The sequence below is a fragment of the Bidens hawaiensis genome, unplaced genomic scaffold, assembly GCF_021521415.1.
Source record: "Bidens hawaiensis isolate Kalapana, Puna unplaced genomic scaffold, B.hawaiensis_p1.1 tig00004478_1, whole genome shotgun sequence".
NCBI lineage: Eukaryota > Viridiplantae > Streptophyta > Magnoliopsida > Asterales > Asteraceae > Bidens > Bidens hawaiensis.
In genome coordinates this window covers 1361173-1384488 of record NW_027491271.1, presented here as the reverse complement: position 1 = coordinate 1384488, position 23316 = coordinate 1361173, and the positions used below count along the sequence as shown (strand labels likewise).

The window sequence follows — 23316 nt, the reverse complement described above, 5'->3', positions numbered from 1 at the left end:
TTTAATAATCATAAAGGAACAATTTCATGTGTACCATTACCCATATTGACAACATCTAATCTAACTATCTATATAATTGTCTACCATAAAATCCTATGTGTCACTCTCACATCGCTCCCAACCCCTTCTAGAGCCACCAGATTGCTTGAATTCCAAATGGAGAGCTCTCGTTGATTTAACCTTATAAAATCCGCGGGTCATGAATCTCACCGTCGGATCCTCCTAACCCGGATATCAAATAACCCGTTTCTTCACCATGGTTTTCATTCTAAACCCTAATATTCACCTCCAGCCTCTTCTGACCTTCAACGATCGCATACCAACCACTTGAATCACCGTTAACCAGTGGAATCATCTTCTTTCTCCGTCGCGAATCAGGTGGGCGTATCATTCTCTCATCCTCCACTGGAATCCCGATTAAACACTACTGTCACAGCTATTCAAGTCCTCACGGGCTATCTATTCTACTGTTTGACTTCAAAATCAATTAAAGGTAATCTGTTCTTCTACCTGTTAATTCAAAACTAAAGCCATGATAAAAAACCGAATACGTGTTTGAATTAGGCTATGGGTTGCTACAATGGTTAAAAATCCTTTTCAGTTGAAAAACCCACAAACACACATATCCAATAATACAAAACTGAATTTTATGTTTGATTTGAGAAAGTAATTACTTTTCATCAAGTACTTAAAAACTATTCAATTGAACTCTTTGAAATTATTTTAGTGGCACCAAAATTCGATCAGCAATCATATGTGAAAAATACTACATACATTGATGTTGATGATCCTCATATATCTGTTCTAAAAGATTTAAGTGTAAATGCACCTAGAAAACAGTCTCCTGTATATGGAAAATAACCGTGTCCCTTTAAGGTCTCCACTTGGTGTTCCTCCGTTTCACACCGCATATATAATAACATGAGGGCCAAGGCAAATGATATACATATTATCTATCAAGCAGCATTGCAGGTGAGCCTAATAATTAAGGATCATGAGCTACAGGGTTTTGTTGTTTAAGCATTATGAATTTGATAAATTTGGATGTTGGTCAACGATAGGATCTTTCCCAACCAAAGTCGAGGTTCAACTTTTGAGACATCGGGTTTTTAACTGATCACAAAATTTTAAAATTTTGAATATAATAGCTTAATTTTTTTTTTGACTTGGAATTCTAAAATTTTGAGGTGTTTTGACAGCGAATTGCTTTATCATGGATGGCACAGAAAGAGACTAAAAGTCTACACTGCTTTGGAGGAATCCTTGCTAATAACTAGGTGGCTTGGCCCTCCTTTATTAATTTATATCTTTAAACTTTGTGATTACCATCCTTTATATTTATTATGTCTTTGTTGATGGTATTTTGTGACGAACACGTGTAAACATTGTGAGGCACAGTCGAGTTTGACCTGCATTATATGATGTGCAGGAGGTCCGCTGTAAGAGCACTGGAGAAGAAATATGGCAATACCGTAAACCCGTGAGACAAAGTAACTCGCTCCGTTTCAGTTAGTGTTTAATATGCTGAAATTAGGGAAGAAGTTTGAATGAATGGTTCATTCCAATAATTTCATGCCTTTGAGGGTTCTTTTATATTGTACATTCCATTTAGTTTTAGTATTTGATTGCAGTTTAGTCATGGATAATTTATTTTAAGAAATAAAGAAAGGAAGAAGCTATTTTTAATTATTTTATGATACTATTTTCAGTTTACAAGTAATAAAGCTTGGATTATTTTTCCTTTTTTTTTTGACAAACAAGTAGTTTATAGCATCTCTCTATAAAATAACACTGAAATTACCCTTCATCTGATTTTATTTACTAGTATTAACACGACACATTTATAATTTTTATAAGGCATGCATGTATATTGAATTCATTGTGATACTAATGGTCTAATGGTACAGATGCTATATACGCTTGGATTCTGGCTTCTGGGAATTTAAACAAATGACAAACACATTAGGTTAGTTCTTCGACTTTCTTCCTATGTGTCAAATGAACTAATTTTTAAATTCAAAATTTAAGAAAAATTGTTTATCTTATATATAATTACAAAAACCTATATTATTATGATTGTAATCCAACTTCTGTAAATAAAATGATTTTGGAGGTTTATACATTTTAATACATTTGGATGACTTTAACGCGTTTGAATCATATCTTTTCTGGTGGTATCTTTTTGCTTACTGTTTTTGGCCTGTTTAAGGTATTGTTTAACCCAAAACGACTCATCTTTGACACCCAACAGGTCATCAAGACAATGCTATCCAAAGGTGCTGGATGAAGCTTTTACAAGTATATTTTGATGGGCTAGAAACTTATATAATAAAAACCACAAATTTTTGGAAACATGCTGAATCGAAACTATATTGAAGCTTCTATCAAAGTTAACTGGCAGCTCTAGCCATATGTTACTTTTATTTTGCTTCCATAATGAATTATGACATATTATTGTTATAATAATCAATGCCTTGGGGTTCCTATGGTTTCTTTGGAAAACCATGGGACTCCAAGGCATTGATATAGATCTCTTCAGTTTTGATATGAATAAATAAATCTGGAAAGAACACTCCAAACGGCTGGTGTGATTTAGTTCTTGATTTGTTTCAAGATTAGTAGATAAATTCAGAATTTTGAATTACGTTGGTTAATAGTTTCAAAGTTGAGATTAGGAGATTTTTATCTCAAAAGAGAATATGGATTGTTATTATGATTCCAAAAAATAAAATAATTGTCCATCAATCCCAAAGGAAATGATTGAATCACTGTTTTGTTTGTGTGTACACACACACACACACACATATATATATATATATATATATATATATATTCAATTAAGCGTTTTCCACTAATTACAATTTAGTATAATTTTATGGAATAATAAATAGAACTCATCACAATTTAGTTTTATGAATTGATGTTTGGGCAAATATATTTGTTTATGTTTGTTCATCTATGTTCAGTTATATTAATTCGTTTGTGTTCATAAACCGTTCTTTTAAACTATTAACAAACCAACATACACAAACATGAACACATTCGTTTTCTTAACAAACAAACAAGAACTAGAAAATCATGTCCGTACAAGTGTTCGTGTCCGATCGTTTGTTTGGTTAAAACTAAATGAACGACCACGAACATGCCATGTCCGTGTTCGTGTTCATTCAGTTCGTGTGCAAGCGTACATATATATTTATGTTCATAATTGTTACTATTGTATTCATTATTTCAATACATTGAGTTCTTAATTGTTTTTAATGGTATATGCTTTCAGGTCATGATTAACTTGAAAAGAAAGTTGATGCTTCAAAAGCATTGTATGTTTCTCACATTGAGGAGATAGGGCCAACTTACATGGGTAGTTTTCTATTTTCATTTAATTAAATTATAAAAATATATAATTGTGTATTATGTGAAAAATGTTTATAGTGATTTGATTTCTTATTAATCGATGTAATGATTTAGGTGGTAGATGAATAGCAACTTTTTATATATGCGCATTAGGGTTTGTTTTATTAGTTAAAATGATGAAAGAGCATTTGGAAACATTGCCGCAGTATAGATGGAAACCGAAACTCAAAGAACTGTTTCTCTTATATTAGAAAGAAATAACAATGGAATGATGGAAATTGATATGAACAGATTGATTCATGTGATTGCGTCCGTTATTAAAGAAATATCTAAGGAAACTGGTGGTATGGCTAATTTGTCAAGGAGTTTAAGGGATGAATCAATCAGCAATGGACGGGTAGTTGAACCTCATGTGGAATACAAGAAACAAGAATTAAATGATGCCCTAAAAGTGTGGTTTACTATATTATATTATTTTTACAATTGTGCATCATGGATTTACGGTTAAAGATTTTGTTTTTATACCCTAGGTGATTAGAAACTAAAAAAGATCATGAATTTGGATGCAACGGAACCATTTAATAGACCTCTAGATCCTGTGGCACTTGAAATACGTGTAATGTTATTGCTCGGCTTTAATATTATACTTTGAGTTGAAATAAATTGCTTCATGTTTCGTCTTTAATTTCAATTTCATCATTAAATCTAGAATCAAACCCATGAAAAGGTTTCTAGGTTGAAGGTTGACTTTTAGTAACCATTAGATCTAGGTAAGTGTAGGTCTCACCGTCTCTTTATTTTTACATCATATATGTGTTTTTCAATGAGGTTATTAAGGTAATTGCATGATCTAAATTTCAAAAGACAAAAAATTATAAAGCTTGAACTGAACCAAATGTGTGAAGATATAATTAAAAACAAAACTGTAATACTTGTAATACATTACACTAGAATGAATATATGGAGACAGATATAAATGGGTCAAATGGGTTGAGGAGGTTGAGCGATAAGTATATGTGACTTAGTGATTATACATATATGAGCATATGACAACTTTACACCTACACTATACCTTCAGCCTCCGTTATATATGAATTAATTTGTTACTAGGAACAAATTTTATATTTCAAGTCAGATATCCTTTTAAACCAATAAATATTAAGTGACGATGATTCCCTTTATTGTTATCATTCTATATCAATTTTAAATTAGTTGATCTTTTAATAGGAGATCATTTTCATACCGTATTTAAAATTGAACTCTAAAATCTAAGAAGTGCTAAACACATCATATATGAAAAATATATATATTCACAATAATTTTAAAAAATAATTAAAAGTAACCCGCGTAACACGCGGACCACTACAAGAAATGTGACTTTTAGCGGCGACATTTTTAGCGGTGACACCTAAAAAAGTCGCCGCTAAAGCTCTATCCGTGAAATATTCTCTCTGCCTTAAATCTGGCCGTCAATCAGAGAACAATCCAATGGCTAGGGTTTCATTTTACAATAAAGGGAAAACCCGGGTGTATTTCCCTCACTTTTCATCAAATTTCAGAGACCAATTCATTTCATTTCACTCCACCACCACTACACGCCGCCGTCACCCACCAAGCACCGCCACCGCTACACGCCGCCGTCATCCACCAAGCACCGCCATCGCTACACGCCGCCGTCATCCACCAGAGCACCGCTACACGCTGCCGTCACCCACCAGAGCACCATCACCGCTGCACATCCTTGTCGGACGTATTTCTCAGTGGAGAACCACCACGGCTGCAGCTCGGTGGTGGTTGGAATTTTAGCTACCGATTTGTGAAAATTTGGTTAGTATGAACAGCTTTATGCTTAATATGAACAGATTTGAATGCGTGTAGGTAGATTTGTTCTTAATATAAACTGATTTGTATGTGTGTAGGTAGGTTCAGTTGATTATGCTAATTTGGTTTGATTATTGTTTAATTATGCACTGATTAGGGCTTATATGAACTGATTTGTATGGATTTGCTCGATTTGATGGTGATTTGGGCTTAATATGAACTTATTTGTGTGTTAGCTTGTTTAATAAAAACTGATTTGTATGTGTGTACTTGATATGAACTGACTTGTATTTGTTAGCTTGTTTAATTTTTGGGCTTTTAGGTACAATACATGTAAATTTATGTATGTGTATGTATTTTCCGGTGAGACTTGCTGCTGACCGGGTTCGACATTGCTGCTGTTGACGCGTTGGTTCGATATCACCTGATCAATACCTGACCCGTGGTATCTCAACTGATTTTTCTAATTTCTTTACTTTATTTCATGTGTTCAGGAGGCTTATGAGCTACTACTTATGCAAGGTATTACTTTGTGTTTGTTTGCTGAGATTCCACTTGCAGCTATCAGTTATGTTTACCAACATAAGGTCTTGTATTAGTGCATCATATGAACTTACTTTTGTAGATACATTAGTTTTCATTTTAATATTTTAACTGTAATGACCATAATCTTGTAAACTTAACATGTTTAGAAACTTACAGGTTATTGACCAACTCACATATTGGGAAATGAGGAAAAGAATGCAGAGTGCTGGAATCTAAAGCATTTTTGAGACAAACAAGTAACAAATATACCTTTTCAATATTTTTCTTAATTTTGGTCATTAACAAAATGTCATGTGGCTATAAGTTATGATTGGGTTTTAAACTTTCACAGGATATGCAAGACATGAAAGATTGCTATGACAGTTTACTTTTGTCCGCGGCTGCGACTGCCAACAGCACATACGGTATGTGACTGAAACCAACACTTTATAAAAAAATCTTAACTAGTGTCCTGATGCTAATATTTGTTATGTCTTCAGAATTCTCGGAATCGTTATGGGAAATGGGAGACTGTCTTCTCGAGAAAACCTCGCTAAACAAAGACTAAGACAGTGGTAGAGTGTTGCTAATGCTAGGAAAGGTGCAGTTTGAAATACAGAAGCTGGTTGATAATTATGTGAGTTAGTTGTTTAAATTTTAGTAGCTTGTTTTCGTATGTATTACGGTTTTATGACACGTTTACACTCGTTTTCCAGCGCAACCATATTTCCCGGACGATTACAGTCCCTTCTTAATGAATTGCTTGTAGTTGAGGTTTGTATATATTATATATGTTTTTTGTATTATCATAATTTTCACTTATTTCATAACTGAGGTTGTGGCTAATGTTTTTTTTTAAATGTTTTGTTTGCAGGATATGAAAAGGCAGTGTGACGAGAAGATGTACGCATTAGCTTTGTATATAAATTGATAACTAAATAGTAAATGAGCCGAGCCCGAGCTAGAAAAAACAACTCACGAGCCGAGCTTTATAAAAAGAGCTCGAAACAAACCGAGCTCGAGCAAGACAAAACGAGCCGAGCTTGAGCCTAGTTGAGTTCAGACTCGGCTCATTTACATCCCTGTCACTCTTGTATGCTCATTGTTTTTAACCATTTTACTATAATTTTATTAGGTCCAAATAGTCATTATTTAGAAGATATTTTCTCAAGCTTTCTCATTCATTGACGTGCAACTTTTCAATAGGTAATGATATGTTCATGTCAAACTCGTTATCTCATTTTCTAAACTAGCATTCTTGCTTTTGTGTTAAGTGTATTGATAATATGTAGTTTTGTTTTAACTTATAGTGTATACCTTATTTTGTAGGATTAAATTCATGTTTCAAGACCCGAGATTTATAGCACATCCAGAAATCTCGCAATTTATGGATTCAAAGAAGGCATCAAATAAAAGAAACAAAGTTGATACGTACGAGGATGACGAGATATGGACTAGTTAGTTTTTTTGGTTTAAATATTTGACTTTAAACAAAGTGTTTGTGGTTTGCTTTAATTGTTTCTTCTATGTTTGACTTAAAACAAAATGTTTATATATATATCCATTGGTTAATGGTTAATGGTTGCGGTTTGTATTTGGACAAAGTTTGTATTTATTTGTTTTAGCTGCAAAAAGCGGGATTGCCGAAAGCATAAAAAAGGGCCGAAAAAAGAGTATTAGCGACGACAATTGCGGCAATAGCGGTGACAAAGGCGTCGCTAAAAGCCCACCGGAATTGACAAATGGATTCCGGCAACACCTATTAGCGATGCTCCTTTTGGACCATTAGCGACGGAATATTAGTGGCGACTTTTAGCGGGCGACATATCGCCGCTAATACCTTTAGCTAAAAGCTAGTTGTTAAATATATAACGATTCAAAACTATCATGCTCCATTGGAAAGACAACATATTCTGGTGATGGTGATTTTAGGTGACATATTGATTTGGTGATGACACTTGCGGGTTGGAAAGAGGAAGATGGAACCAGCAAAGAGAGAAAGATGATTGTTGTAGGCGATGATTTAGTGCGGTGGCGATTTTGGTTTTGCGTACGTTATGGATAAGAAAAGATAAGAGGAGATGCATTAGCGGAACGATGATATATTTCAATTACTTCATTGAGAAGGGTTAATTCAAAAGACTTAGATACCCTTCGACACTAAAATAGATTTGAATGGAGACCAACAACTTACACATTTCAAAAGGTGCGAAACCATGTGAGAAAATTAATATTAACTTTTTAAATTAGGGGGTGTTTTAAATTCATTATGTTAACTTCTTATAACTTTTAAACAAGTTGAAAAGTTACAAAAGAGTAACTTATTAAGATTTCTCCCTCATATCAAAACTTCCAAACACCTTATTCATTTTCAAAAATTTTAAATATGCAATCTCAAACACCTCTTAAGTTCAAAACCAGATTAAAAATACATAATAAGAGTAAGGGTGGGTTTGGATTCATTATTTAAGTTAAAAAGATCTTTCTATGATAAGCTGCTTATCATAGGACTAAGTTGTTTCCTTAGTTTTTTTACTTTCTACGAAGGAGTTTTCAACTAAGTGGTTGATTAAGTTAAAAGCCAATAAATTACTAAGTTGTTTTGTAAAAAATGTTTGGTTTAGCTTATTGATGTAAGGGTGTAATGGTTAAATATAGATGGGTGGAATGGAAATTCCATAACCTAAAAGTTGATAATTTATCAAATCTCAACTTATAGAAACACCCCCCCCCCCCTTTTTAGTCTTGTTGATAAGGAGAAAAGTAAAAGTTCTGTGTTCCCAAACACTTTATAAACATAAAAAGGACTTATTAAACATTCATAAGTCATAAGGAGGGGAAATAAGGAATCCCAAACACACCCTAACTATGATTAACATCTTCATAAGCAAACAACAAATATGGACCCAAGCCCTATTCCTCTTGTCACCAAATTTGAGTCTAAAGTCTAAACCAGCCCAAACAAAAAAACAAGCATAAACAATCTAGGGTTAGTGAAAGAATAAGCTGTCCCCCAACCTGGACTTCTCTTCAACTCCTGTCAAGAAAAAGGAACTATTCATCTTCCAAATATAAAAATAGGGATAAGAGCATTTGGTACATCAAATCAATACTAACAACGTTTTGAGTTTCGATAATAAAAACATGTAATTTTCAGGATTAGAATTTTTAGCCCCGGTACGGATATTTTACTCATTTCATCCCTGTTTTACATGTGGCCACATATATTAAGAGCATCTACACATTATTTTATTGGACGAAAATTATTAAAAAAAATACATCCATTATTGAAAAAAAATCTTTTCATCTCAAAGAAGCCAGGACATGGCCATTTTGATTCATCACAAACAAAAATTAGGGTTCCAAAATATATTTAAAGACTTCTAGATTAATTTCAACTGGATCTGAAAAACAAATTTAAACAAAAACACAATTAACCAAAATTAATTGCACATACTTGTGTCATCGTCTTGCTTACAATTCTCAGATGTAAAGTAAATAAAAGACAAATAAAATACTATAAAAAAAATATTAAATCCTACACAGATCAATATCTATACATTATAAAAAAAGAAAAATCATATAAAATACAATCATTATAAAAACGTCAGATGATTCAGATCTGACCAGTCACCCAAACACCGAGGTTTCTTTCTATAATCGACAGCTCTGATTTCATTGCTCATAATAACAGCCACCATAAATGGTAAAAAGATGAGACATATGAAACATGTTTCAATTGCTATAAAAGATGATAATACTTTCCCCCAACAGAATGTTACCAGACTATAGCCTTGTTGAAAGAAACTACCATCGTCATAGGAAACTGAATCATACGTCATCGTAGCCGTCCAAATAAGCAACGAATCAGATCTACCGATCAAAGAAAGCCTTTGTGTGATTTCGAAAGGAGGTGGTTTGATGTTTTGCTTATGGATGGTAGAGAATATTTATAGTGTGATTTCTAGGGTTTTTAGATCTAGGTCTAGCGTGTGGCAGCTGTACCGGTTTAATGTGGTTCACCACGTGATATATAATATTGTTCTTTATGAGAATCGGTTCTATAAACCCGGTTTAGCAAAACGATGTCGTTTTTAGTGCAACAAGTTTTGTTTGTTGTTTTGCACCAAAGGAATCCGATGAAATATGATACTTGTTTGGATACAGGAAAATGAGCCATTAACATTTATGGTATCTATATTTATTTTCTCATGTGGGCTTATACTTTTTCAATTTTTAACTACCATTTATGTTAATACTCAAACAGAGAGACAAGTGTTTCGGTCCAACAAAGAGTGAAAGACACGTACTAAATTCTGATCAGACACATGACGTAGATAGTTTAAGGTGTGACACGTATAGATTAGAACTAAGGGAAAATTTTTAGAATGATCCTTTTTAGGAAAGATGTTCCCCAAATAACCCATCAAAAGTTAAAATTCTCAAAATAACTCATTTAAACCCGTCTCCCACGTGAGATTGGAAAACCACCGCGAGATTTCATCCACCAATAATATTCTGACACTTGTCATTTTTCTCTCCTATCACGTGATATTACAAACCAAATCCGTCTGGCGTGTTATATTTCACCAGAAAATTATCTTGAAAACAATCTTGTACGTGATGTAGGGATGACAATGGGTCGGGTTTGGGTATTCCCAAACCCATGCCCGATTATTATAGCTCTTCCCAAACCCGTTGAATTTTTATCGGGTAATTACCCGTCTGTTTCGGGTCTACTGATCGGGTTTCGTGTTTCTTATCGGTTTTGAAAAAAAACGCCGGGTTTCTATCAAGTTTGACAAGATTTAACTAACCAATTACAGACAATAGTTGCCATAAAAATAAAGTATCTTAACTACATAATATTAGAAACCATGAACGATTGCAGAAGTTAAAAAACAAACTAAAATATTGAATATCCATTCATGTCTCAACGTACCGAACACTGAAGTTCGAAGAATTCCTTGAATGACTGATTGTGTAACACTTTGTGGAAAGTGATATGATTATTCAGTTAAGAGCTTTTTAGAAGCTTAAAATATTTTTCAAATGAAAATTGATCCAACCTTTGGAAAATGATAGAAAAATTGCTTATGTGTGCCTAACGTGTGAAGTTACTAGGCTGTAAAAGGCTTTTGAACAGTCATTGATTTGTATGGTAGCTTTCCATGATGCGTAAAAATTGAAGTCATATAAACTAAATCTGCTAAACTTACTGTGGAGAGTCATTTTGAAGATATGTGCATGTCTTCCGATATATCTCTCCGAATGATAGGCAGAAAAGTAATTACTCAGTTATACACGAGCCCGTTAGTGTCTTGGTCACCAAAAATATTGTGCTTTTAAGGTATATAAAAAATATTATTTATATAATACCGTGTTGTTAAAAATTCGTATTTCCAAAGCTTAAAGTGTCAAACTAGAACTGCAAGGATGGGCATTCAAATAAGTCATAAACACTCTTAATGTAAGGCATGTAAGTCCGGATGGCATGTAAGGGTCAAACTAGAACTGCAAGGATGGGCATTCAACTAAGTATCTAAATACCTGCTATAAACATGTCTCTCTATGTCATAATAATGCTGAAAATGAATCATTGTGAACGCATCGTAATCAATATGATTTCATGTTCGGATCTTTTCGTAAAAGTTTACTCTTGTCGAAACAAATGCGTTAAGAAATAGTTTTAAACTTGGATCAGGCATTTGTTCTCAGCCCATGAAATCTGATATCGGTTTTGTGTATTATAGTTGGTTTAGCTGGTATGATCTCAACTCAAGTCTTTTCAAGAAAATCATAAAATCAGAAAAATAAAAAATTACAAAAATATGTCTGTTTTATTTAATTGTTTTTAAAATATTTTGGTTGATCTTTCTATCAAAGTTGATTATTCTTTAAAGACTGATTCCTTAAAACAGAAGCATATGAAGTATTTGAGATTCAAATTGGACAATGTTGTCAATAAGGGGGAGATGGTAGAGTATTGGATGTCGATGCTGAAGTTGTTGATCATGTTCAAGTAAAGATTCTTAAGGTTTTGAAAGCATCAGTCTAAGGGGGAGATTATTGGGTCATAAATTGGTTAGACTGACACATATCAAAAGGTCATGACATGATCAAGACTAAAGTGAAATAAACGAAGACGAGTTGAAGAATTGTATTATGGTTGTGTTGATGTAATACCGAAATCCCTATGGATTTTGGTTTGTCTAGTAACACTGAAATTCCTATGGATTTTGGTTAGGCTTAGTTGGGCTTGGCCTTCGGGCCTTTTGTATGGTAATCCTATATATAGTTAATGTTTAGTCATTAGTTAGGGTAAGCAGTTGTGGAGCAGTTTGATAGCCACCATAAACTCTAGAGAGCAAAGCAGATTTGTAAAGAACTTATGTACCCGACGTTTGGTGATAATAAACGTGTGCATTGAAGTTCATCTTGTTCTTATTATTCATTTATATTGTTATTGAATCACCAAGGTGTTTGGATTCCGCACAAACATCGTGTTTACTTGATATCATATTGTGTAGATCCGAATTCGGGACTTATAGTGTCGGCGAACTCCCACTTGATCCCGCATCTAAATGCCTCAAGTGTCCACTTTGTGCTGTGACTCATCTACTATATTTGGGCTTCCTTTTGGGCTCCAACTTCAGCTACTAGCTTTCATGGGCCTCCATTAGGTTTTGATTATCGGGCTAAAATCTCATCTTGGACTATGAGGTCCATTAAGGCCCAAAATCAAAACCCTAATTTCTTGTGTATCTTATTTACAAAAAAATATATCCTAATACATTTTTCTCTAGTAAAAGAAATACAACTAATCTACTTATTATTATAAACCAATATGAAATAAATAAATAGATTACAACCCCAAATAAATGAATATTACAACCATATTAAATAACCGAATAAATCACAACACAAACATTCATCCAAACATTAGGTCATGGCTATGTTATGAACATCCAAATACACATCAAATATGCAAGTAATACAAGTCCAACATTGTTTTCCCCTTTTTACCTTAAAGCTTTTGGCTAAGGGTAAGAAAACCGAAAGTTTCAGGTTTTGTCCAAACAAAATAACCAATCATCCAAATGACTTAATTCTTCAAGATTACCACATGCATGTAAAGTATAATCTTGAAAAACCAAGGGTTAATTAACCAAAAGCCCTAAAAATTTCGGGCATATGGTGAACCACACCATAAAACCCGAAAATATTAGATCTATTGAAGGATGTATTCATATAAGTGGCTCTTGATGCTATTTTTGGGTTTTAACAAGATTATCAAAGTCATATAACCATGTTTATATGAAAAACGTAGCTGATAAAATAGTATATAAAAACCGATTTTATATATAAAACCTAAAACTTGGATCCATATATGAAAATACATGCTTGGCAATATAAACCAACCATAGAGGGTATTCAAAATACAACCTTTCAAGATGCTAAGAAAGATGAAGAGGATGAAGATATGAATAGCTAGTCTTCAAGATAGAAGATCCTCAAGCTTGTATACCCCACAAGCCACCAACAAACACCTTATTTTGCTAGGATTTACTTACACTTTCTCAAGAAAAAACCTTTGCTCTTGTTCCTTCTCTTGGCCGATTTCAAAGAGAGAGAGAGATAAATTAAAAATTTGCATGTAATTTGAATGGGTTATGTTTGTGTTGTACCAAAAAAGAAAATAGAGAGATGATTGGTTTAAAAAGATGTGGGAGGTCTCCTAGCATATGCCCCCACCCCTCTTTATTATATTATCATCTTATTTTTTAACACATAATATGTATGTGTTTATAACTTTGTGACATATAACATATTTGCATGTCGTAAGTTATATGCAACATACCATAACCATTATCTCATATATATATATATACATATATATATTAACCATCTTAAATAATATAATAAGATAATCTCTCTAAATAGATCATCCATATAATTTATTAATTTCTCAAGTGCAAGTATTTAGAAACTCATTTTTCCAAATATCGTAAGTGTTAATATTTATTGACTATGATCATATCATCTTTAAACAAATATTATTGGTGTTTGTCTAGCTTGTTATTGGGTATGACCCAACTTGGATTATAACGTACAAGCCACATCAATTGTAATATGTGACTTGGGCAGACCGAGTCCAACAATATTTTCAACGACAAAGGTATCCATGTCGATCCTGTAAAGATTGAAGCCGTCAAGAATTGGAAAACATCGACTTCTCCCACCGAAGTCCGATCTTTTCTTGGTTTGGTAGGATATTACCGTCGTTTCATTCAGAACTTTTCAAAAATGGTGTTGCCCCTCACCACTTTAACACATAAGGGTAAGCCCTATGTGTGGGGATCAATGCAAGAAGAAGTCTTTCAAACCCTAAAGGACATGCTTTGCAATGCTCCTATCCTTGCTCCTCCCGAAGGTTATGAAGACTTCATCGTATTCTGTGATGCTTCTAATTAAGGTCTCAGTTGTGTCCTCATGCAATGTGGAAAGGTTATCACATATGATTCGAGATAACTCAAGATACATGAAAAGAATTATACGATGCATGATCTCACACTTGGTGTCGTCATATTTGCCTTGAAGATTTGGAGACACTATCTCTATGGTACCAAATACGTAGTGTTTACCGACCACAAAAGTCCCCAACACATCTTTGATAAAAAAGAACTCAATATGAGACAACGCCAATGGGTCGAGTTTCTTAGCGACTACGATTGTGAAATTCGATACCATCACGGGAAAGCGAAAGTCGTGGTCGACGCTCTCAGTTGTAAGAGGCAAGTCAAATCCGTTCTTCTTACATGTTTTTTATTCAAAGTGATCTCGAAAAGCATATTTTGGATGCTCAACACAAATACGTCACCGAAGGCAATATCTATGACGAGATGTCGTGTGGTGCGAAAACTCAGCTGGAATTTAAGCCCAATGGTTTGCACTATTTTCTTAATCGCTTATGGATTCCCGATCGTGGCAATCTTCACACATTCATTCTGGACAAAGCTCATAAATCACGATATTCTATTCATCCCGGTGCGGAAAAAATGTATGCGGATATTCGTTCCATCTTGTCACACCCCGACCAAAGGCGGCGGAACATGCCGAGGTGTAACGATTGCCCATAAGCCATGACACTAATTTAAAGCGACAATATTTAACAAACTCATTTCATTTCACAACATCGAAGAAATGTCACATAACAATATTCAAGAGATAGTCAACAACAAGGTATAAAAAAATATAGCAAATCAAATATTGTTCATTTTTGCTAAATAACTTAAAGGTCTTGGCTTTCATTTTCCTCCACAATCATCAAATCAACCTAGATGCAAACCTGTAACATTTCATAAAATAAAGTTTGTCAACACAAAGGTTGGTGAGCAATTCATAAGTTTGAACAATAGATATATAGTATGAAAAGCCACAAAACTAGTATACGAAACCATAAATAATAGCTAAAAACTTGGATAAAATAGTTATCTCTAACAAGTTAGCGACACCCAACTATAAGGGGTTGCCAAATAGTTTAGGATTTTATAGTTATCGTTAATTGCATTACGTTAACGACACCTTGCCATGAGGGGTTGCCAAATGGTATAGGATTTATAGTTCCACCATCCAAAAGCGATGACACATAGGCAAATAAGCATAGAACACCAAATCGAACAATTATTCAAGTAATGTATACAACAACGTTTGTGGTTTAAGACCCAAGTATAAAACATTTAGTTTAGATAAGATGAAATATCACCCCCAAAATAAAAGATAGAAAACGAGGTATGAAGTTACTCACATTCAAGTAATAACTTGAAAGATTGATTATTTGGATATTTGCCGGAAAGACGAGTTAACGTATGAAGCCTAAAATAAACGAAGTCTTGGATTTAGAAAGGTTGCCTTGAAGATCTTTAAATAAAATAATTGTTGCAAAAAGTAAACAGTTTAAAGTTCAAGGTTTAAAATGTAACTGTTTAAGAATTTATAATAATAACCCTTTAAAAATGTAAGTTTGTTCGAAACCGGGTTAAAGTATCTAACCTCAATATTTACTTAACCCAAGTTAAGTAATAAGGTGAGAAAAATGCTAAATGCAAGTTCCATTGGGACAAAGATACTAAAACGGGTTTTTAACGAGTGTTCGGGTTGTCGGTTCGGGTCTTGACAAATGGTCAAACCCAAAGTCAACTTTCCAACATATTAATTATTATGAAATAACTCATTAAAACATAATAACACTTAACCAAGTTTGTAGATCTATTGTTTTAGAACTAACAACGTACGTTAAGCGAGTGTTCGGTTTTGTCGGTCCAACTATGTTATGAGACTAAGTTAGATCCAACATTTCCAAGTACTTAAGAAAATGATTAAAATCAGTTTATAAACTATTTTTAAAGAAATATACAAATCTTGATAGCTAAAAACACACTTGTGTCGGTTCGGTTTCCATCTCACAACAAGTTCATAGATGGATTCTACATACCCATATATCATAGATCTTGTATAAAATGTACAAATGAAAATATTTAAGTTCTACAACTAAAAAGGTCAACAACAAGTCTTTTTAACAAAAGTTCGGTTTGGTTCGGTTTCCATCTCACAATGAGTTCATAGATGGATTCCACATACCCAAGACTTGTAAATGTGACTAACAAACTAAAATGAGCAGAAGTTAGGCATAATTAATATGTATAAATAAGTTATGTGTGTGTATATATATATCAAGAATACGAAGTCCTCCATGAAGCCTTGCCTTAGACGTTCGAAACGTAACCAACCGGAGTCGGTGAAGTAACTAACAAAGAAAACAAGGGGTGTGTATTATATATATGTTGTACCACCATAAACAAGTATTAATAAGACTACATAAGCTAAAAAGAATGAAAGATGAAACTTGGTTTGACATTTTGAAGTCAAACCTTCAAGAATACATAAATAAAACAACCTTGGATCTATGGAGGTTTGAGAGAGTTTTTGGAGATGTAGCAAGAGTAAAATGAAGAAGATGAGTGTGTGTATATAGGGAAGGAGTGAAGGGTTGGGTATAAAGATTATTTTATGGTTTGCATAAAAATGGGTATGTTTAAATTGTCAAACAATGCATAATATAAAAATCCAATATTTTATATATTTTATACATTTTAAATGACAAGATCCAATATCTACCTATACTAATAAAAGAAAATAATTTTGGACACATGACATTCTGAGATTTATTCTTACTATCAAATTCCCGCCTAAATCACTTCTCTTCTATTGATGGAAAAGAAGAAAAAATAGTTTTAAATATAGTATTGATTATAAATTCAACATACCGTATTGGTTGGTCAATCTCCATTGATTGAATCATTAATGCCATAAATTATATTCTTAACATACTTACTATAAAAATAATATTAATATAATAATTACGTGTCATAAATATATTTTCTTTTAAATTATATATATATATATATATATATATATATATATATATATATATATATATATATATATAAGGGTTTATGTTTAAAGAGTACATTGACATTCAATTTTTTGAAACATTTTCATATTGAAGAAAACTATAATTTTCTTTTATAATTTTTTTTACAAATATTAAGTGTTACAAATCATAGACAAACTTTTCATTTTTTATATTTATTATAAGGCTATTGTAATAGTTGAACTACAATGTATTTATAAAGATAACATGAAAGATTTTCAAAAAGGAAAATCTAGTGTCTTTTTGTCTATAGTCGGGTATGGAATTTATAACATTTTTTTATGAAAGACTTTAGTTGCATCTTTCACATTGAAATGCTTCATTGTTGTTAAATGTTGTTTACAGTTATATAGCTTCATTATTGTAAACCGATGGTAAAACAACTCAATCTCGATTTAAAATACAAATATGTTTGATGATATAAAACGACTATATTTGTTATACATTTTTTTATAAAATATAAAGAGACTTAATTATCCTTTTATTTATTTGTATTAAATTGTTCATTGTAATTTATATATTAATTTATCCCGTGTAATACACGGGTTTCTAAAGTTAGTTTTATATATTTGAAATGTTCGGGTTACAAACGGGTCAGGTTTACATAACAAAAGTGACCCGAAATTGACGAATGTCACACATCTATTGGTGGCCCCGAATGAAGAAGGATATTACTCTTTATGTCTCGAAATGTCTCACGTGTTCTAAAGTAAAAGCCTAACATCATTGACCATTTGGTTTACTCGTGCAACCTCCCATTCCCGAGTGGAAGTGGGAATATATCGCTATGGATTTTATTTCGAAACTTCTTTTGACTCGTAAGCAGCATGAGGGACTAAATCTGCTCATTTCATCCCATCAAGAAAACGTATTCAGTTGATCAGTTGACACGAATTTATATGGAACACATTGTTTATAATCATGGAACTCCGTTAACCATTATTTTCGATCGAGATGGTCGTTTTACCTCTCACTTTTGGAAATCACTCCAATCAGCTTTGGGAACTCGTTTGGATCTTAGTACTGCATATCAACTGCAATCCAATGGTCAGTCCTAGCGTACGATTCAAACTCTAGAATACATGCTTCGCTCTTGTGTTCTCGATTTTGGGGGCAATTGGGATTCTCATCTACCATTCACTACAACAAAAAAGGCTTTTTAATACGCAAAAAAGCGTCCTAAAATGCTGTTTTATAGGACCTTTCATTTAATAGGACCAACAATAAAAGCGTTTCATGTAAAGGGGTCGTAATAAGTCTCGAAACTCAAAAAGCGTCCTGATATCCCAAATAAGATTATAAAACCAATTTTATGGTCGCATAATATATCCATTAACAAGCCAAAAAGTGTCCAAATAAAAACATATTAGAACACTTTTACAATGTTTTGACATGTACTTACCTAATTGTAAACTTTTGATACACATACAAGCATCCTTAAAAATTAATTTATAGGACCCTTATGATGAAACATTATAGTACCAAGAAAAGAGTCCTAATATCCTAAACAAGATTACAAAACTAAATTTTATGGTCGCATAATATGTCTATAAACAGCTTAAACAACGTCCCAAAAAACATATTATGACACTTTTACAATGTTCTAACGTTTAATAGAACAAAAATTAAAAGTCCTAAAAAATCATATTATACAACCCTTTTTTAAACGTCCATACACACAATTTTACTACACGGTTATGGACATCTAAATATTGAAAGAAATAAAACTTCATTATATTAAATAAGCTTGTTCATAACAAAAAAAACTAAACATAAATAAAGTTATAGCATTATCCAACATAAACTCTTGTAACATTTAACAAAAAAAATTAAAAGCATTAAAAGAAACCAGCACCATAAAATCCCGAGTCATCATGCATACGTCCTCAATCCTCACGGACTACCTACAAATAAACCATCCATGTATAAGCATTAAGTTCCATGTTATTAAATTATTCGTATCACAAGTTTAACAAATACATACCGAGATGAATGGACAAGGCCATGGAGCAAGTTTTCCAACTTGCAACAAGTTTTCTTATATCTACAATTTCGTTAGTCCTTTGTCTCATTTTGTTTTATGCAGTTTTCATACATCGGTATTATTATTCACAAAATGAATTATTTATACATTGTATCATTAACTAAAAGTAAAACCTAACACTAAGTACGCATCTATATCGATATATGAATAGAGAACACTTATATCCATTTGTGACTCAGTTGACCTCTAATCCAGAACCACCCCTCTACAATTTTTATTACCTTTTTATGCTCATATATGGATTGTAGTAGACTCCAAGAGCATTTCAAGACTATAAAATACTCCTTTCTTAGATTATTCTATAATTAGTATTTAGTACCCAGCCCGTTGCGCCGGGTTAGGTCTAGAAATTTGTGTGCGTTGTGCTGGGCAAGGGTCTAGAAATCTGTACGCGTTGTGCCAGGTTACGTTCTAGAAATTTGTACCCACACATACACGGTGCGACGGGTGTGCTACAACGGAAATCCAACTCATGGACATCTAAATATGTTAACTCTACTCAAAACACAACTGAAGAGAATAAATAATAACCAAAGTATAAAAAAAATTGACATGTAAATTATAATTCACAAGGGTCAAATCACAATGTAACGTTTGATCATGCATAAGATGCTTTTAAGAGCGCGCTGCAACGAAGCAACCATGCTGACGTTTAACCAGATGATAATTTCCATGTGTTACTATATTTATAGTTACAAAAGTTTAGTTGTTATGGTCATCTGGTCACCATAACCACAAAAGAATATCATATCTAATTGATGTTTGGTTAATCATTTACATTAGACAATTACAAAAAAAAGGTTCTATTGTAGCTTTCCATTTGATGCTGGTTTTCGTGTTACGCCATTACGGCTTGGTTTTTCTGCTCTCATCTTCTGCACACAATGATGTTTGTGTTCATTACGTATCATTGCACACAATGTACAATGATGTTTGACAAATACTGATAATTTTTTAGCATGTATTTTGTGTTCATTACGTATCATTGCACACAATGTAAGTTAAAATAATGTACCTGTTGACTTAGCGTGAGGCCTATTTCCCAGGTTGCTTTCAGATGCTGGTGTTGTTAGTGGTAGGGTAGTGCTTTAGGCTTATGTTGGTGTTCGCTGGTGCCGTGATTGTCGGTTCACTTACGTTGTTAACTGCCAAGATGTTGTTGCTCTTGAGGGTGACCATCATCAGTTTAAGTTTTCCTATTGCAAAGTGCATTGAATTTGGGTCCTTTGTGGGTCGCTACACCCATGGGTTGTTATCATTTCTTGGGGATGTGATGCAAAACATAATACAAAATAATCTGCAAAAAAAAAATAACACTAAAAAATATAATATTTCTTTTTTGCTGAAAAACATACAGAATTTTAATAATTGTATACCAGCATCTTCTTTTGGGAGGTCAACCCCAGCTACAGCTACCAACTCAGTTTGGGCTAGCAAATTAATGAACAAAAGAATCCAATAAAATTGTAGTATTTTTTATTTTAAACATTAAATATCCTCCGAACGTTGGTATGCATATAATTGGTGTAAGTTTGATAAGAAAATCTAATTTGGAGTTTCCATCCACCACATATCTAGAAAAAATTACAGAATTAGGGTTTGTGGTTTGGTAACATCAGCTTTATAAGCTTATTATCTGGAATCGAACAAATACATTAGATGATGGATCAATGCCCATAAAATCAGTGTTTATAAAATTGAATAACAGAGCCCAACCCTAAATTAATTCGAACGAATGTTTCTGCATTATTCACTTCTACGTATTCAATTGCACATACTCGATTAACATAAAGTCCACAACAAATTCAAAGCAAGAATTAATAAAATTATCTAAAACAAACAACTTACCAGTCCCCTCGATTTCCGGCGACCCAGACGGCCGAATAGGAGGTGGCAATGACCAGACGCACCTCCACGTACCTAATTTACAATACCAACGAACAAAAACAGTCAATCAATTACAAATGTCCGAGCTTCATTTCAAGCTTCTTATTAAACAATTCAAACAAACATTAGGTCTCGAAGCAATTATGGGTCAGACTTGAAGAAAGACATACCGGTGAGTCGGTGAGAGATAACCATGCTTCCTCCTCATCATTGTTATGCCTCACCACCACCGACTTATCGTTGTTATTGTTGGGGTGAGAGAGAGATGAGATAAAAGAGGATTGAAATGGTTTGAGACTTGAGAAGCCCTGGAGTGGTTAATGGCATTTGTGGTCCAATCAAAGAAGAACGCAATTGAAAAATGTTTTAGAGGAAGGCAAGGAAAAGTTGTACAACATACAAAGACAATATTACAACATAAGAACTTAAAAGTTGTAAATTAAGGATAATTTTATACAACTTCAATAAAATCAAATCAGCAACAATTTAAATTCCAAGCAGGTTTGATTAGTCTATACAATTACATATTTTCGATCCATTTAGTAACCAGGTCTTCCCTTTATCTAAAGTTATATATGCACTACATTAAATAAGGTTTTTAACTATATAAAGTACACTCCAAACGAATGCTTGGTAAATCTGAAATAAATAATCATAAACAGGTTATCAACACACTTTTTTTCCCATCAGCCTCTGTTATTTCTATAACTAGAGCCTAAAGCCCTTTCATATTTCTATAACTAGAGCCTAAAACCCTTTCATACGTATATTTCTCTTGGTTAGAGATCAACTAAAACATAATAAACATGTTATACTAAATGAAAGAACAACTAATAACATACTAAAACAACAATCACTACTTACTAAGCACAACGTCTTTTTAAATTTTCAACATTCTACAAGTTTGATATATACTTTATAAAGAGAAGTATTTTATCAAACACCTTGTGTGCATGAATCATTTAGTCATATAATTTCATCCATCTAAACCTATTAATTCCAATATTCAATTCATTGCAATTATAAACAAACAATAGCTTATATTGGTTTCACTTGTACGAAGTATTTTAAAGATGTAATCAATTCGTATATCAATATCTATACATTTTAAGAACTAGGATTAGAGATAGCATACCTTTGATTCTTTACTAGTAGAAGAGAAAAACAAGACTTTAATGTCATCTGCAGACTTCATATAAGTACACATATTTGGTGATTTCCAGCCCTAATTTCTTCTCTTTTTTGTGTCACCAATTTTTTTCCCCAAAACCAGGTCATATGGCCGATGGCTTTGGGTGTAAAATTTCATTTTATTGCCATGTATTGGATATTATACAGTACATGATAAACTAAAACCCAAATCAAACCTAATCGTTCTTACCTGGAATCATGCAATCAGAACTCCATAGATCTTGTGTTGAGTTTTGGTTTGTGATTTAGTTTTTGGAATAACTTTGATTTGAGCAGGTATTTGGATGGAGTGATTTATGTTTGAAGAGCGTCAATAGAAGAGGAAACGAATTTGGGGAAAAATATTGTAATTGAAGTATGGACGGAAGTTAAATTCTTTTTTTAAAACCAATATGACACGCATTCCCTATCTTGTTTTTTATTTTTTGTTCGTGACTAGAGATGGCAAATGGGTTGGGTCGGGTCGGACGAGTCATGGGTTGAAATGAGTCATGAGTCAAAACGAGTTTGGGTCAGAACAGATCAATTAAAAAAATCGTTGTTTTGGTTTGGGTCGAAATAAGTTAGGGTCGAACCGGGTTTTGAGTTAGTTGTTTTTTTTATGAACGAGAATAATGGCGAAAACATTTTCGTTTTTCCAGATTTTTTGTTTTTCATTTATGTTTTAAGTTATAATTTTTATATTACTTTTTTGAATTTTTTTTGAGTGGTTTTCTATTATGATAAAAAAAAACCCTAACATCTCGTTTAAGCAATTTTTTCAGTTCGTTTCAGCACCTAACAGCTCATTTAAGCGATTTTTGAGTTCGTTTCAGTACCTAACAGCTCGTTTAAGCGATTTTCATTTATGCTGAAACGAACTGAAAAAATTGCTTAAGGGAGCTGGTAGGTGCTGAAACGAACTGAAAAATCGCTTAAACGAGCTGTTAGGTGCTTAAACGAACTCAAAAAGCGCTTAAACGAGATGTTAGGTGCTAAACGAACTGAAAAATCACTTAAA

The 23316-nt window shown here is 33.0% G+C and overlaps 1 long non-coding RNA gene across 1 annotated transcript; it reads left to right on the top strand.

The window, feature by feature from the left end:
• Window positions 1-5658: 5658 nt before the first annotated feature.
• Window positions 5659-6760, top strand: LOC143626706 (uncharacterized). Its single transcript, XR_013152472.1, has 3 exons — window positions 5659-5762; window positions 6053-6125; window positions 6201-6760. It is a non-coding gene; the product is annotated as an uncharacterized LOC143626706 (long non-coding RNA).
• The last annotated feature ends 16556 nt before the right edge of the window (window positions 6761-23316 follow it).